This window comes from Triturus cristatus, chromosome 11 (genome assembly GCF_964204655.1).
Source record: "Triturus cristatus chromosome 11, aTriCri1.1, whole genome shotgun sequence".
Lineage (NCBI taxonomy): Eukaryota > Metazoa > Chordata > Amphibia > Caudata > Salamandridae > Triturus > Triturus cristatus.
In genome coordinates this window covers 1,053,629,346-1,053,647,281 of record NC_140594.1, presented here as the reverse complement: position 1 = coordinate 1,053,647,281, position 17,936 = coordinate 1,053,629,346, and positions in this window count along the sequence as shown.

Here is a 17,936-nt window from a genome sequence, read left to right as displayed (position 1 = left end):
CTTGTCGTCGATGAGCGCGTCCTTGACCGCCTGGAATGCTAGATCTTCCTTCGCTGCCCAGGTCCAGGGCTGGCCGCTCTTCGTGAGGAGCCGGAGCGGCTCCGACAAGGACGCAAGGTTGGGAATAAAGCGTCCACAGTATGTTGCCATCCCTAGAAAACTCCTGACCTCGGTGGCGGATGTGGGCCTCGGGGCTGCTCGGATCGCTTCCGCCTTCTTCGGATCGACTCTCAAGCCTTCCCTGGAGAAGACGTAGCCGAAGAACTCGACCGACTCCTGGTAGAAGGAGCACTTGGCCTCGTGCAGGGTGAGGCCACTGTCCGCCAGCCGCTGCAGCGTGTCTCGAAGATGCCGATGATGCTCTTCCAAAGTCTTCGAGAACACCAATATATCGTCGCTCAAGTTGATGACTCCCTGGAGTCCAGAGAGAGTTTCCCGTATGGCATTTTGGAACACCTCAGCAGCTGACGAGATCCCAAAACTCAGCCGCTTGTACCTCCGTAGGCCAACGTGGGTGGAGAAAGTGGTGATGTTGCGGCTGTCCGGGTGGAGTTCGAGCTGATGGTATCCTGCGTTGAGATCCAGTTTTGTGAACCACTGTGCGCCGTTGAGGTCAGCCACAATATCGTCCATGGTGGGTGTGAGGTGTCTTTCGCGCTTCACTGCCTTGTTCGGGAGGCGCATGTCGACGCACAAGCGGATGGCGCCTGGCTGCTTGGGTTTGGGCGCCACAACTAGGGGGGACACCCACGGGGTGGGGCCCGATACCTTTTCGATCACCCCCAGGTCCTCCAACTTCTTCAACTCCTCCTCCACTCGTGGTCTCAGGAGGAATGGTATTCTCCGGTGCCGGAGCGCCATGGGCCGGACCGTCGGGTCCACGTGCAGTTTGAACTGTTTCCCGCGCAGGCATCCTAGACCTCGGAACAGCATGGGAAAGTCCTTCAACATCTCCCTGGCGTGCAGGTCATGCACCTGGTTCGCGAAAAACACCAGCGCCAGATCTTCGGCGGTGTGACAGCTCAGCAGGGTGCCCCGCTTTCCTTCCGCCACGTGGAACGTCGTGGCCAACTTCCTGCCGTCACTAACGACTTCAACTTCGATCACCCCTCGCAGGGACAGCGGCTTGTCACTGTCATATGTGAAGATATGGGCCTTGGAGGGTCTCAGGGGTGGTCGTGGCGACAGTCTCTCATACTGGCAGCTATCCATTACGTTCACCGACGCCCCAGTGTTGATGAGAGCGCTCACCGGAGACCTGGCCACCGTGATGTCACACATGGGCGGCGGCCTGCGCCTCGTGCCTTCCCTGCCAACAAACGAGACGAAGAACACTTCGTCATCCTCCGCCTCGCCCTCGAATTCCGTCTTGGTGGTGTCTCTCTGGGCGGCGGATTCTTCCGTCAGTTGGCGCACACTCGCCGCTGCACCTCGCGTGCCCCCAGCACTGCTGCGCACTCTTCCGCCTCTGCAGACCTTCGCGAAATGGTTCGCCCGTCCACACTTCAGACAAGTCTGTCCTCTCGCGATGCACCTTCCGCCAGGCGGGTGATCTAGGCCGCAGTTGCCGCAGGCATCCCTCTGGGGGGCCCTCGTGGCTCCGCGCTGCTGGGTCGGTCACCTCTGCAGTACATCCACTCTCTCCTCCTTGACTGCAGGCGCTTTCGGGGCCGCAGCCGGCCGGTTGAGGGCTGCTTCCATCGCGTCCGCCCGTGCATTGGATAGCTCGTGGGACCGGCCCAGGATCAAGATCTCATCCAGGGAGATGCCTGGCTGCCGTAGGATGAGGCGCCGCAACGGGACCGACCGGCAACCCTGGATAAGCTGCGCCCGAATCTCTGCTCTCTGGTCCGGTAGCTCGCATGATAGCGAGAGTTTGCGAAGGCGGGCATAGAAGACGTCTATGCTTTCCGTTTCCTCTTGTCGCGCCTGGCGGAGCTTGAACCACTCGAAGTCGGGGTTCGTCTGGGGGTCAAAATGGCGATTTAGGGCCCTTATGGCGCCCGCATAGTCGTTGGCGTTCCCTCTGTCTGGTAGGGTCTCAAAGAGGTCGTACAGCTCTTCGCCACCGTAGCACACGAGGAGGGACCTCTTGACTGTGTCATCCGTCTCCCGCACCCCAACAAAGTAGTGCTCCAACCGTCCGATCCATGAGCGCCATCGCACTGCCGCCGTAGAGGGGTCCGAAAGCTCGCTAAACGGGGGCAGCGGGGCTACCGCTCCATGTCCAGGCGCGGCGGGCGCTGGCTGCGCGGCCCGCTGCTGTGGCGGTTGCACGGTGCCTCCTCCGCTGTTGGTAGGGGTGGTCATGCTTGCTGCACCTCTTCGTCACCACCCACCTCACTGGCCGTGGCTGCAGGTCCGCTCTCTGGGCGAGACCACTGTCACTCTCCTCCCCCGCTTGGGATGAGTGGAGCTGCCTGGCTGTTGCTACGCGCAGGCGAGACCACTGGCTGCTTCCTTCCAGGCAGATTCAGCGTCCAGGCAGGCACTGCCGAGGACGCCCCTGCAGCTTTCCTCCCTCGCGCGCACTTTCCAAAGCAGGCGGGGGCCTTGCACATCAGACCATTTAAGGGCACTCCCCTCCCCACTCAGACATCGGCCGGGCTCGTGAGGGTCGATTTCCCCCTCCGGGGCGAGCTTACCGGCAGTGGGCGGGACGAGGGTTTCCCCGCAGGGCTCCGGATCGTCAGGAGCGGCCCAGACAGCCAGCGCGAGGGCGCGCGTGTAGAGGCTCGTAGTGCTCCGCCTCCGCGGACTGCCCGGAACACCGCCAGCCAGCCGGATCGCCTCGATGCAGGTACACAGGAGAGGCGATGCGCGGGTGGGCTCCGCTCTCGTCGCCAATGTGAAATACAGGGATGGGGCAGGCCTAGTGGGGGTAGGCGCCGCTAACAAGGAAGGGACACAGCAGTCAGGGTTACTGGTGTGGGCCAAAGACCACGAGCGGTCTTGCGCCCGTTTATTTATGCCTTCGGGCGTGCCCGCCCTCCGGGTGCGTGGGTGCGTGACCTGCGTAGCAGAACGGGCCGGATGGCTCCGTTACCACAGGTATTGCAAGGGCCACTGGAATTATGCGATTCTGCGGCCACTGCTTTTTTCTTTTGCATAATTATGGATTTTCCACATAATCCATCATCTGCCACATATTCTGCAAATTTAAACCCCAAAAACGGTTTGTAGCTCAAACGCACCAAAAGTTACTAAAAACATGACCTGTGTTTGCGTCCACAGAACGCCCTTCACAAAGGTGAGCTGGGCATCTTTCAGTTGCTTATTTCTGTATTCGGTAAGGAACTGGCACCAATTAGGTGAAATCATTGCCAAGACTGGATTACCAAGTATAACAAAATTATAAAATAATTATCTGGTACTATGAAAAAAATGTGCTGTATTATGCCACATAATCTGCCTATTTTTGCTGCATAGTTTAGTCAACCCGACACATCGGCTTTTTTACAGCACATAATGTGGCATTACTATATTTCCATTGAATATATAGGCGCTGACTAACATTTTCTGGGACACTCTCTCTCCCCCTCACTCACCTTCTCCTACAGTCATGCTCAATGTATGTATACACACTTTCAGGCCATATACTGTCTCCTCTATGCCCCCATCCACCCAACTGATAGGGAATTGGGGGTATACGTGTAACTAGAGTAAACTATTCATGCAATGATGGTCTGTATCCACATTGCAAAATTGTCTTTAGACCGGTTAAATAGAGCTATATGTGTCAAATGCACTTGCAAACGTTCTCATTGTCAGCAAAAGTTTTGAGTGGTAATTGCCACAGATTTATATACTTGTGTGCTGCGCTCACATGCTTGGTGCACATAGCATTGGATGCAGCGCACAGAGATCTGGCACTGCCGCACACATTGGTAAGAAATTTGAGGGAACATTGGCTATATCACACAGATATTAATTGGACTTGGGCTGAATGGGGGCCCCCTGAAGGGTTCTACACCACACCCCTGTGCACAGCTTCTAAAGCCTCAACAGAGCGCATTGAGCGCAAGGAAATGGGAAGCAGTACAAGGTGAGGCACGAGACGTCCCCTCACTAGAGCGTCCTACCAGGATCCGGAAGACTCCAGGCATGCCCTCATAGTTCCAGTCACGTGAACAATTCCAAAGCACTCTTAGCTTCCGTAAAGCAAACATATCTAACTGCTAGGGCTGAGCGCTGCATCTGGGGATAATTGGCCAAGGTGACAAGCTGGTTGCAGGGGTCTGACACTTTGAGGGACGCTGGTTTTCAATGACTGACCAGAGCAGCTTCCAGAGAGGGAGGCCTCAATGGGCAGCAGGAGACCCCCCTAAATATGGACGGAAGCATCTCTAGCGCTATTCATCAGTCAATTCAATGCTCGGGGTAGTGTGCCATTACTGAGGTACTGGTTCCACTGAAAAGACAGGCAGCTGAAGCAGTGTGCAAACCACACACTATCCATATCGAGCCATGAAGGTGGCCCTGGTAATCTAAATGTAAGCGTAATGCCCCGATGATTCTTCCCACAGGTCAGATCTGTTGGAGAAAAAAGTAAGACTTTCCTAAAGAGCGCACACTGCAGAGGAGGTTCACTCTCAAACGGGGCTACTGACAAAAGATGGGAGAGGAGTTGGCCTCGGACCTGGGGGAACGGGGTTCGAGTCTCGGTAACGTCGCTGAACCTCCTGTGATTCTGGGCAAATCACTTAATCTCCCCGTGCCTAACAAAACAAAATGAATGTGTCCTCATGTAACATAACTGGTGCTATGTAAAGCGCTCTGATACCTGATTGGATTCGGGTCAAATTTGCGCTATATAAAACTCTGCTAAAAAAAAAATATATATAAAAAAAGGATTTAGAGTTGTTCTAGTCCTCCTTCCTAGGCTTGAGGTCTATTTCCCTGCAGGGGTGGTACAGAGATGACAATTTGTGGGAGCACACAGAAATGGTTTCTCTAAATGAAGAGGAATAAGTAAAAATATGTAAACGAGGAGACAGAGCACAAGGACATGGCCCGAGGGTAAACAAATAAAGGTAAAATGTAGATAAAACCTTAATCCCCATTGTTAATGACTGTACTACAATATCAATACAATCCAAACTAAATAGGACACATTCCAAAAACATGCATTGGTAATGTCAATAGGTCTGGCTTTAAAGGACTGTTGTATGGTACTGTGAAGCATTACAAGTAGATTGCATGGGAATGGATATGTATTTGTGTGGAAGCAAAGCACTGTAGAAGAACATTGATAGAGGTGAAAAGATCGGGTGACAGTTGTACGGTCATCTGTTGCAGGGTAACTTAAGACTAAAGGAATAGACATACTCCTCTTGGCTATGTAAACAGCGCTTTACTGTTGCAACAGAGAGAGTTGCAAGTCCACACAAGTAAACAGCTGGTCTTAATCTGCTGCTTCACAGGCATTTATACAAATTAGACAACACCTTATTACAAAACATCAAACAATGAATCACTACACACTTATACATTATTTATGGAAAAAACATCATGCCACCTGTGACCCTAAACTTTAACCAATTTCACTACACATCCTTTATTGCAGGTCTAACAATACTTAACAAACTAAGTAGTCTTCTACATTTGAATGTGTGTGTATTTGTGGTAAATGTATATTTATTGGTGTGTGCGCTTTATCATTGTGCTCCTAAGACCTCTTATCAGATTCTGTGTGTTCTTGGCTAATTCAATAACCTACTCCTATTCTCCAATCATTTCCAATAATATTTTTGTTTACCTAGGGCTGCAGGATACGTGCCTGTGTGCTAAGGCCATAAATTCCCTCAATCTTGTAAAACTCGAGTTTTCCTTTAACTACATCTTTGTAGGTCATTCATTCTACTTTCAAGTGAACGCTTCACCACTCTCTCATAAGCACAGGTTTTTGGCCTGCACTGTTCTTTCATCACGTATAGCTGTGTGATGCTTTCTGCTGTTGCGTCATGGTTTCACATTTCCCATAACATTCCCCCCTCTAGTTGATATTTAAACTAACAGAGCTAAATCTTGGTCTACACTTGGCACTAGATGATATATAATGCCCTGAGAATCTATTACTTCTGTTGGTGTCCTAACTGGAAACATCCCTCCTGCCTTTGTACCTATCCTTTTACAACATGCTAGGACTAATCATATAACACAATAAAATGTTATTAGAGCCACAATAGTTGGCAACAAGGCTCCCAAAAGTCCTGACATCCAGGATGGCAGCAGGGACATCCACTCACTGACTTGATTTTCTGGGGCACTGCCTGCATCTGCTTTTTTAAATTCTTTTTTGCAAAATGTGTAAAACTATATAGCCTCTGACAAAGTTCCATGTCTGCATCATTTGCTGAGATAAAAGTACAGCAAGCAGTTCTTATCTTAGCACATACCCTTCCTTGCACGGCTGTCATAAGGTCAAGTAAATAACGGTGCTGTATTATCATTAAGGCTCCCAATTTCCGTTTTTACGGATTTTTACAGATAAATACAGACAGAAAACAATGTGCTTGCATTTATTTTTAAAAGTGGATAAATACAGAAAATGTTGCTGCTTTTAAGTGACTCTCCGTGCTGCCTTTCATGAATTATAGCCCAAAGGCTGAGCAGATGGATAGCTTGGGAAATTAAAAAACAGGATGAAATTTCTTTAAATAACGGCATGTGTCAATATACATTTGTGGTATAATGCTAGTATTTACCAGTGGATGCATTGCTATGTAATAACTTGCAGCTTAAATATCTAAAACACGACAGACATCAAAGTATGAGCACGAGTCTATCAGTTAAATAAATATGGAAATGTACAGTTTTACAACTTCATGTATACGCAAAACACAACAAAATTAATAAATACAGATAAAATAACCAAAAAATTAATATAGATAAATACAGAAGGCAAGGTTAAAAAAAAAAAAAAAAAAACCATGAAACCAGGAGCCCTAATTATTATTATTCTCATAGCACGCAGCATTTTCTTTATGGCATCAAATCCATCTTTTGTAGTATTGATGCACTTAAGGAGCCGATTTGGGAAAAAGGGGGTGGTGATGGACAGAGTTTCTGAATGATGCAGAATACTCTTACCAAGTCAAGAGATCATGGTTTTAATCCATCACCAAGGAGCCTCCATCGAGTTTTCTGGAGCCATCGAGCTGTTGACTTAGCCTGAACAAACGGCAGAATGCGCCCAAAGAAAAGCTGCGAATCATTAAACAACCAACACTCTTAGGAAATGTCATTCCATGACTTGTCCCTTAATACTCTGCAGTTCTTTTCCTTCAATGATGATGTAACAAATAGTTGGATCACTTGTACCTGCTACCAGGGTTCAGGAGTTGTATCTGTCTTAGAAAACCCTCATTCACGTAGACAGGTCGATAGGTGGTATATCTTGATTCTCCGCCATAGTCATATACGTGACAGCATCATCATTGGGTTTCTCTTATGCTTCCTCCACCAGGAGGGAACCACTGGTTATTTCAGTAGTGATCATAAATTGAAAAAAGTGAGGGCGTTCAAGTGGAGCGAATTGGTTAAAATAGAGAGTCCTCATGCCACTTCAACTAAAACTTTATTCTGTTTGGAGCATGGGAAAGGGTAAAAACAGTGTTGTGTATAGTGGGACGTGCTATGAGCCCACTGGACTGGACTACCTGTATAATCAGTTGTCCTTAGCTGATGAGAAACGTACCCAGAGGTTACCGAAGGGGTTGGATGTGCAGGAATTCCAGCAAGAGATAGCAATATTAAAATCAACTGACACTTTGGTACTGAGGTGCTGGCTAAATTTCATCAGTATAGGTCACATTGCTATGAATTTGTAGAGTACCAGGCGGCTATTGGCCAAACGGATTAGACAGAAGGTGATTGAAAATGGGATATCTGCTATAAAGGATCAGGGCAGACCAATCAGTCACCGTCTGGCATTCGGAGGGTTTTTAAGGACTTCTACGAAGCTCTCTATATCGAGGAGGTTGAACCTTCGGCAGACAGGTATGAACACTTTTTTACAGGCCTAGACAGGGTCAAATTGAATGAGGAAGTTCATTTTGAATGTGCTAATAACTCTGGAAAAGATTGACGAGGCAATAAAGTCCTTAGCCACTGCCCATAACCTCCCACGGGAATTGTTTAGAGCCTTCTTCGGAGAGCTTCGACAGGGTATGCTACAAATATTTTTTCACGCACAAACTGGGACAATCCCACTATCCTGGGAGACTATTAATATAATTGTGTTAAACAAAAGGCAAGCCGGCACTGCTTCCTGGCTCTTATAGGTCAATCTCCTAAATAAATTGTGATAGGAAGCTATATGCCAAAGTATTGGCAAATAGGTTAGGGAGGGTTATTTCGCCACTAGTTTCATCTTGGCAATACAGCTTTATTCTTGGCCGTGGCACGGCTGACCACATCAAAAAGGTTATTACTTGTTGGACATGGCAGAAGCCTATAAGTCACCACTGGTTTTAGTCTTATTAGATGCTGAGAAGGCTTTCAACCATGTGTCATAAGGTTTTCTGTGGGCGGTGCTCGAGTGGGAAAGCTTTGGCAACAGCTTTATCCAGACCACTAAGGCACTGTATAAGATACCGAGGGCTAATGTAGGTATAATCGGGAAGGAGTCTGGTCCTATACGAATTTCAAGAGGTACTAGGCAGGGCTGCCCATGTTCACCCTTGTTATTGACCCCGTCATATGAAAATTGGGGAGAAACTTGCGCATTAAACCTGTTACAGCCAGTCAGGTGGAATATAAGGTCCTTGCATACGTGGATGACATCAGTGATTGCTTCCGACCCCTCAGTAGCACTTCCCAAAATTAAAGATCTAGCTACGCACATTGGGGCATTCTCGGGGTATAAGCCAAATGAGGGCAAAATCCAAGTATTATGCACTGAGAGAGTGGGATCTAATGACCCTGGGGTAGTGGCTGATGCAATGTACCTTGGAGTTAAACTTACAGTAGCCTAGACAAGCTAGTGGAATTAAATGTGGAATCACTGCTAGGCAAAATTAAGCAAGATCTGGATAGAATGAACTATTGACACCTGTCACTATTTGGAGGGTGCAATGTGCTGAAAATGAACAACTTACATTCCTAATGAATCTAGTCAAGCAACAGAGGATCCTATACCGGGTAGCATTGTCTATTTTGTTGATGGTTCTTCTACTGTTGACCAAAATATAGGAGTAAGACACACAGGTGCAGCAGTAGTCACAGCACAACAGCATGATTCTTCTGATACACTCCACATAGTAGAGCAGTTAACACCACCAGCACATTGTTCTGCACAAGCAGTAGAATTGATAGCATTGATAGCGACTCTTAAGCAAGGAGGAGGGAAAGTCATCACAATGTATTCAGATTCAGCTTATGTGACTATCACTGTACATTCCAGTATTATTAGATGGGGTATGAGCGGTTTCCTTAAGTCAGAAAGAAGTCCTGGTATGCATAGGAACCTCCTAGATGCTCTAATAGATGCACATTCAGTGGAAGTTGTGAAATGTGCATCACATACAAATGGGCAGAACTTTGTGTCTCAGGAAATTGCACTAGCAGACTGAGTAGCTAAAGATGCAGCTAGGTGCACACCCCCAACTGTGCCATCATGTTCACAATATGTCCCTGTTTTGGTGGCTCAGACTGCCTTGCCCCCTGAATCTAGCCCTAAGACAGATAATGTCATGCCTCATTATTCTGAGACTGCGTGTTTACATCCCAGAGAATTGCATGAAGCTGCTCCACCATGTGAGAAACTGTTGTGGGAAGACAGGATGCTCTCAGTCAGGGGATGACCTAATATTTAGGCAACTATCTACAGGTAAACCGGGCGCCGCTATGTGGCGCAAGTGCGGAATGGCTGCCTCTAGGTGAAGCTCCCGCAGCGCGGTGCTTATTATCCGACAAATCATCCTACCTACATGCCAACGCGGTGACAAGACTGAGGGGGAAGGCAAGCTAGAGGGCCCCTGAGTCTCCGGTGGAAGTTGGGGCAGTGGCGAAGCAGCGGACAGGCAGTGAGCGGCGATTGAAACCGGACCGGAGAGGAGGCATGTCCTGCCGGAGGCCGCGACTGGGGAGAGCAGGCCTACGCGAGGGCGTGGCGCCCACGAGGAGAGAGGGCCCTGCTGGTCTCGGAGCCGAGGCGGAGGCTGTGACCCCTCGCCTTGAATCGCTCTCCTAGCGGAGTGAGGGTACTGACGGAGGTGGCGGCGCACCACGATATTGAGCAACGTCTTGCCGATGATTGTGGAGGTACTAGAGACGGTGGAAGCGGGGGCTGGGCTGCAGCTCGGGCGTGGACCTCGGTGAGCTGGACGGGGCGCGTAACAGGCACCTGGAAGCGCGAGAGGCCAGAATGCAGGGCCACTGAGGGAGCGGCTTGGAAGACGGACTTTGTGAGCACAACCAGAACTGTGACCCCCGGTACCGGCAGAGGCCCCCCCCTGGCCGCGCTACTTGAGGCGACGGGACCTGCCGGTGAGGAGCGACTCGCCCATGTGACGCAGCACCGCAGCGGTAGCGGTAAGAAAACCCTGTCGTATGGTGATGTGCTGTGTGGCCTGAGACTATATGGGAGCCTGGGGACAGAGTCGGAGGGCTCCTGTGGCTCGGGGAGTCCGGGAGAGAAAGGCCTGGAGAGATAATCTGGAACCTCGCTTGCAGACTCATTGATTGCAGGATAAGGGTGCGCTGGCTGCTAGGTGACACGAACCTGGAAGGAAACTAGTACTGCTAAATACTCAAGAAAGAAGACCCGTAGTAGACCGTTGGTGACTGGAGGAGAGGGGCCAATGCGACTGGTGGAGGGCTACTGCGGATGCCTGTGAGGGCGGCGGCGCTACGGGGAAGAGACGCGGCCTGGCTGAGCGGACACCCAGCCGTGGCCCGCCAAGGCGAAGACATACTGAACGAAGCCACAGATAGTGGGGAAGAAAGTGAGCACCGCCCAGCCTGGGTGCGGGGGCTGATACGGGGAGAGGCTGCCTAGCGAGCGCTCAGAGGCAATAGAAAATATTCATCGCTGCCAGCGCAGGATGGGGAAGACGGATGCGCGACAATCGCGGCTTCCATTTGAGACCAAGAAGAGCTCCAAGGCAGTCCCGGAGGGCGAAGACAAAGCTGCCGCGGCGGGAACCCGAGCGACACAAACTGAATCGGATAATGATATGAAAACTATCCTATTGGAAGTGCGACAGGGCATAGCGACAATCGCAACCAAAATGGACGATATGACTACGAGGATGGACAATATAGTGCGCAAAATAGACGGTCATGAAGATAGGATCAAGGAAGTGGAAAAACGCATATCGGACTCGGAAGACACCGCCACACATATGCAAAAAACAATAACCCAGATGGATAAGCTGTTGAAAGTGATTGCCGCCAAGAATGAGGACATGGAGGCGAGGAGCAGACGCAACAACCTTCGCCTCATAGGCATACCGGAAAACACAAATATGGGCAAGATGGAGCTGTATGTAGAAAAACTGTTGCTGGCGGTGGTGGGGGTGGAGGTACTGTCCCCTCAGTTCGTAGTGGAAAGAGCGCACCGCTCTCTGGGTCCCAGGCCCCCGGTGGGAAGCACGCCCCGACCTATAATAGCCTGCCTCCTTAACTACCGCGACCGAGATGTTGCCCTTAAGGTGGCGAGGGAGAAGAAACAATTAAACTATGAAGGTATAAGTTTTACTATTTATCCGGACTTCACCGCAGCGGTGCAGGAGGATAGACGGCGATTCCTCCCCGTGAAACAGAAATTGCGACAGGCGCAAATTGACTACGCCTTGCTCTACCCGGCACGCCTGAGAGTCACCCATCAGGGGCGGCATATGTTTTTCACCAGGCCGCAACAAGCGGAGGAATACTTGAATCAGGTGAAACGACGTAGTAAAACGCCCCGCTCTGCTGATGAATCAAGGACACCTACCACATCGGACATTGAATGACTGCGAAGAAAGGAAGTGGCAACTCTGGCCACGGTGGGCAGACCCGAAAGTGACTATGGACCCTCTGTCAACATGTCCTATAGTTATACGAGATAGTATGTAATTGGCCTAATGGAGCATGCATGGAACACACCGGGCACCCTTGCTGCCTCTGGGGGGTGCGGAGAGTCGCCTCGCGCCCCTGGGGGGAGTAAGTGTTGCTTGCCGTCGCCTGGTGGTAAGCCCCCACCTGGGAGAACCCCTGCTGTCTGTTTCTTTTGGTTAGCCTCACTATGGACGGCCTACTGGCCGAGTTGCGGAGGCATACATGGGAAGGGGAGGCGGGAGGGGCTTACTATACTGGCATGATTGGGATGTTTCAGTGGGTGGAGGGAGGGGGGCAGTTGAGGGGCTTACGTTACAAATGTATAGCAAGGATACGGAGCGCAAGGTCAGGATACACGAAAACAGATACCGGCAACACGTTGACAGCTACACGGATAGACCTATACATCACTTCTACCCAGATAGGGCAACATGACGCGGAATAAATGTATGGGAGTTATGTCCTGGAATGTGAGAGGGCTGGGAGACCCCAGGAAAAGAAGACAGATACTGTCCTATTTGGACCGTCCTCACATTGGCGTGGTTGTTTTGCAGGAGACCCACTTTACCCCACAGCGCCCTACTTTATTTGCTAGTAAGTGGGCAACATACCGTCTCTTTGCCTCTTACTCCTCTTATGCCCGAGGGGTGGCCATTCTTATTAAACGACATGTGCCCTTCCAGCCCCAGGGGGAGGTGATAGACCCACAAGGAAGGTATGCCATAGTTTGGGGGAGGTTGGGAAATGATACGATTACATTGGTCCGCTGTTACGGACCGAATGTAGATGCGCCTGACTTTTTCTCAGTCCTCTGGGGGAAAGTAGTGGCATTGGGTACCACGCATATCATCTGGGGAGGGGATTTTAATGTGGCCTTAGATCCCCAGATGGATAGGTCCAGGGCACAGTCACGTCATTACACTCGCTCGCAGGCAATGTTGCGGGACATTTTGGCGGAGGGCGGGCTCATAGATACATGGAGACACAGACACCCGCAGCATAGGGAAGGTACACATTTTACGGCGGGAGGGCCGTCATGGGCTAGACTTAAATACTGCTTCACATCAAGAGGCCTGGGTCCGTGCATTGAGGGAGTGAGCCATTTAGCGCGCACATACTCTGATCATTCGCCAGTGCATTTACTGATTGATATACTAGGAGGTGGAGGGTCGCGTCCTATCTGGCGCCTACAGCCTGCGGCCTTGTTGGATGAGGTATTCCGTGTGGAACTAGAGGAAGAGATCCAAAGCTTCTTCCAGAGAAACAGGGGCTCAGTAGAGTCGATAGCCACAATATGGTCACAATTAGAGGGGTGTGTATTTCCAAAAGTTTCGGTGTACTTCGGGACATTAGGAGACAACTCCATAAACTGGAAGAGGAACTGAGGGCGCTAGAGATGCGCATGTCGGAGGGAGATGGAGGACAGGCTTCAAGCGAATTTAGAGTGCAATTATCGGAGTATATAGCCGAGGCGAACCGTGAGGCAAGGTTTATGGGAAAACATTGGCAGGCCCGGAGATACGGAGAAAAGGAGCGCCCAGGGAGAATGCTAGCGGATATGATCAGAAAACCCAAGGGCTCCACCTCTATTCTCGAGATACTGGGTGGGACAGGGGATGCGCATAGGAACACAGCAGACATACAGGCCGCATTCATAGATCACTATACTAAATTGTACGCTACACAGTGCAGGGATAGTCTGGAGCTTGAACCTTTCCTAGGGGAAGTTGCACTGGGATGGTTGGAGGATCATCACCGTGAGTTCCTGTGTGCCCCGTTCGAACTGGATGAAATACGGGAGGCCATCATGCAGCAGAAGTCTGGCAAAACGCCGGGCCTCTTCGGCCTTCCTCCCGGGTTCTATAAAGAATATACAGATATCATGGCTCCAGTCCTGCGGGAGGTGTGAGGGGAATCCTTGGAGGCAGGGCTGCTCCCCCCCTCAATGAGAGAGACTTTGATCATATCTATACTGAAACCAGGCAAGGAGCCCACGCTCTGTGATTCTTATAGACCCTTGTCGCTCCTGAACTGTGACACTAAAATATTGGCGAAGCTTATTGCAAACAGAGTACTCCTTTTGATTGACAAACTGGTGCTGCCAGACCAGGCAGGATTTATCCCTGGGAGGGCGATCTCCCATAACCTCCGCACACTGTTCAAAAGCGCTTCGATGCTCTCTGAGACAAATACTAATCTCGCTCTATGCTGACGATCTGACACTGTATGTTGGAGACCCTCAAAGTAATCTGAACCCGCTGCTGCGCGAATTCATAGTAATTGGGAAACTTTCTGGAATCTCCATAAATTGGGAGAAGTCGCAGCTATGGCCCCTGACGCCGGCGGTTCACAAATTCCCCCTCGACTACCCGCTAACATGGTGTGACACGGATCTGAGATATTTGGGGATCCGGATTTCTGGAGATAGGGAGGAAATGATCTGTGTCAACTATGGCACGGTTGTGAGCCGGCTTACCTCCACTATTACACGATGGATCACCCTGCCGCTATCAATGGCGGGTAGGGCTTCGTTGATTAAGATGGTGATATTGCCGCAATTTTTATATTTGTTCCTAAACCTCCCCTATCACCCAGGACGTGCCTTTTTTAAAACGTTGCAGTCTGAACTAGCGCGCCTATTCTGGGGCGGCACGAAGCCGAGGGTCCAGTGGGCGACACTTACGAGGCCTGTAGCGCAAGGAGGCTTTGATATCCCGGACTTTGAATTGTATCATGCATGTGCCCAGGCCCATTACATATACTACTGGGTGAACCCGCCAGCTTGCATGCCGCAGGTGGCGGCGGAGCACTGGTTGGCTGACCCGATACCCCTGGACGGAGTGATTTATGAACAACCCCGCCCTCGTAGTGTGGAGCTCTCAACAATAACGAGTACGATAAGGGCATGGCACTACATTATGAGGGTCGTAGGAGCGCCGTATATCTATTCAGCGGCCTTGCCCCTGACATACCACCCTGAACTATCGCTGCTGCAGGAGAAAGGTTTTCGGCAGCTATGCGCCCGTGTTCACAAACAGACTTGGGGAGCTCTGTTCTGTAATGGGACCTTTTGCACATCCGCCCAATTCTTTGGTGCCATACAACCTACACCGCTAGAGATGTTCCTATATGTGCGGCTACGGCAGGGACTATATATCTGATATTAGTCTGAATCCAGCATCACGGCAAACATCATAGACAATGTAAATGGAACAAGAGGCGTAAGAAGATTTTCATCGCAAAAATACACCTGTCTGGAATTTTTTTTGAAAAACTGCATGAAAGTTTTTTATTTTTGTTTTCCTTTTTCAGCTCTTAATACAATTTTTTTTATCAGTGCTCTCCTATAGCAACATGTCTTTGAGTTCTAAAATTATACACCTGTGAAGAGAACTCTCTATTCATGTTAACATGTTCCTTAATGTTCATACCAGTTTATCAGTGTGTGGTATCAACGTATGTCAGACATAGGTTCAGAAAGTACCAATGAATCATGTTTCTTCTGCTCTTTAATTCCTCATGTCACAGGGTCCAATAGGCTACATTGAACTAAAGAAGTACCTCTAAGCACAGCTTTATGCCTTTTGCATCTCTACTTGTGTAGGATTACGGCCCAAATACAACTAACACGTGTTAAAGTAGCGCTTTTTTAGTCAATGCCACAAAATAGACTCTTCAGCAGAGATTTTATATAGGCAGGATATTAAGAATGAGATAACATGAACGAAGATACAGGTCGTCCTACTACTGTAGAATGGTTTCAGATGGTCGTAGATTTAGGATTTTTAAGAATAAAACACTTGTCCACCTAGTGTAGTAGTTTTTTTGTGTGTGAATCCTTTACCCCCAGATTGGGTTCATAGGCCAGGAATGAGAGGTCACTGGATCGGTTATTTGCCCATGATCAATGGTATTCTGATATCTGATATGCCAAAGGGAAAAAAGAAGAGGGGGGATGTGCCAATACACCTGTTTCCTGCTGCTGTTCTGATAGAACATTTACTTCATCAATGCTCCCCAGATCTTTGCCTTTTAGTTGGATCTGTCTGCTGTGATACTCAATCATGAGATTCCTTCTTTTCACCATAACTCCCATCCAGAAACCCTAACTTCCAGTTCCCTTCCCCCTCTGCCTCCCACCCCACACTTCCCCTGCCCCTCCTGAAAACTGTTGGACCAACCAGGTTTGTTGATGGTTATTTGACAAATGAGAACAACAAGAGAGCGAGGAAAAGGAAAACTTGTCCTCTTCCCCAGAACAATATGATCAAACAAAATGGACAAGTTTCATGACTCAAAGCAAACTTTTTCGCTGAGATTGTTGAAAACAACGTGAAAGGAAGGAGAGCACAACTGCTGTGTAAGAAACCCCTCACCCACCTACCTAGTAGGTGGCATGCTTCATCATCGGGGCCCAACTGGATTGTCTAGCACATTCCAGTTGTGCTACAACGCCTGAGATACAGCGGAGCAGGGTTATGAGCAGTGAGTGGAGTGCTATATGTGAAGTGATTAAGAGTTAAAAAGTCTCTGGGAAATGCCCTATGAAAAAACTTTAATTATAAGGGTCCCAGGACTAATGTAAAAAAGGTAGGGGGGATATAATAAGGAATGTTATTTTCCTTGTATCCCTAGAAACTAAGGTCAACTAGTTTCAGCCTTCAACATAGTTCTAGAGGCTTTCGTCAGGACCAGCCAAAATTGAAGAAAAATAATTTTGGTGAATGGGCGTAAAAATAATATATAGGCCAAGTGTAAGTATCAGCACACACCCTAAAGTGTGCTGTGAGTGTTGTGATGAGGTACTCACAGTAACTCCGTTTTTGGTTACTTGAGTAGAGAGGTAGTTAATCCTCTGGATTTAGAACGCCGTATGGATCTCCGCTTGCAGTTTGTAAGGGAGACCAGGTCCGAAATACCTAGGGCGGCGATCGGTTCCGCTTGTTCTTGTTATTTGACCCCACACACACTGAGCCCCTATTATCCTAATGCACATCTAAGTCCCAATGAAAAAGGAGTTCCTTCATACATATGTGTAACCACGAACAAACATTATAGATAATCCTTCAAAACAAGATTTCATAAGAGCAACCTGAGAAACCATCAAAGTACAGTGTACCTAGTACACTGTAGCCAGGCTTAGGCATCCAAGCTTGCTTTTAAGCACTTCAAAAATTCCTTTGCCTTAATTTCAGACATAGAATAATGAAACTTATCATGCCACACCACTTTAAGCTTGACCGGATTCATTAAATAGGCCTGCACTCTCTTATATTGAAAGGGTTGTATCAATTGGTGAAGACGCCACCTCCTCTCAACCGTAAAGTGCCAAAAGTCCAGCCTCACAAAGAAAGTACACACCCTCAGCTGAATTTTTCCGATCTGGGCGTGGCACATCTGAGATTGCCTGATGCAGCAGAAAGTTGCCAAGGGAGATTAATATTGCCCTGGGCTTCATACCTTCCAGTATAGCCCAGGAGTTTTGCCTAAAGGGGAACCTATGCCAGTCAGTCAGTCAAATTCACTTTATTCGGTTAGTTAAAACCATAAAAGTATACTACATAAAAAGAAATAAAAGACACTGGTGTAGCACAAGCACCAACAAGATCAAAGAAACATACAACTTAATCATCAATATACAAAAAGTTCATGTTATGCTTCATTAAAACTATTTAAACAAGCATTTGCAATGCAATAGGTCTCGCAATGATAGAGTTTGAGCTATTGGCATTGTAAATAGGCATTGTCTTTTACAATGTCAGTAGCATAAACTTGCATAAAAGCAGTGTATGGAGTGTAGCAGTGTGTGATGTGCAACATTGTGTGGTGTGTAGTAGTGTGTGGCGTGCAGCAGTGTGTGGCGTGCAGCAGTGTGTAGCGTGCAGCATGCA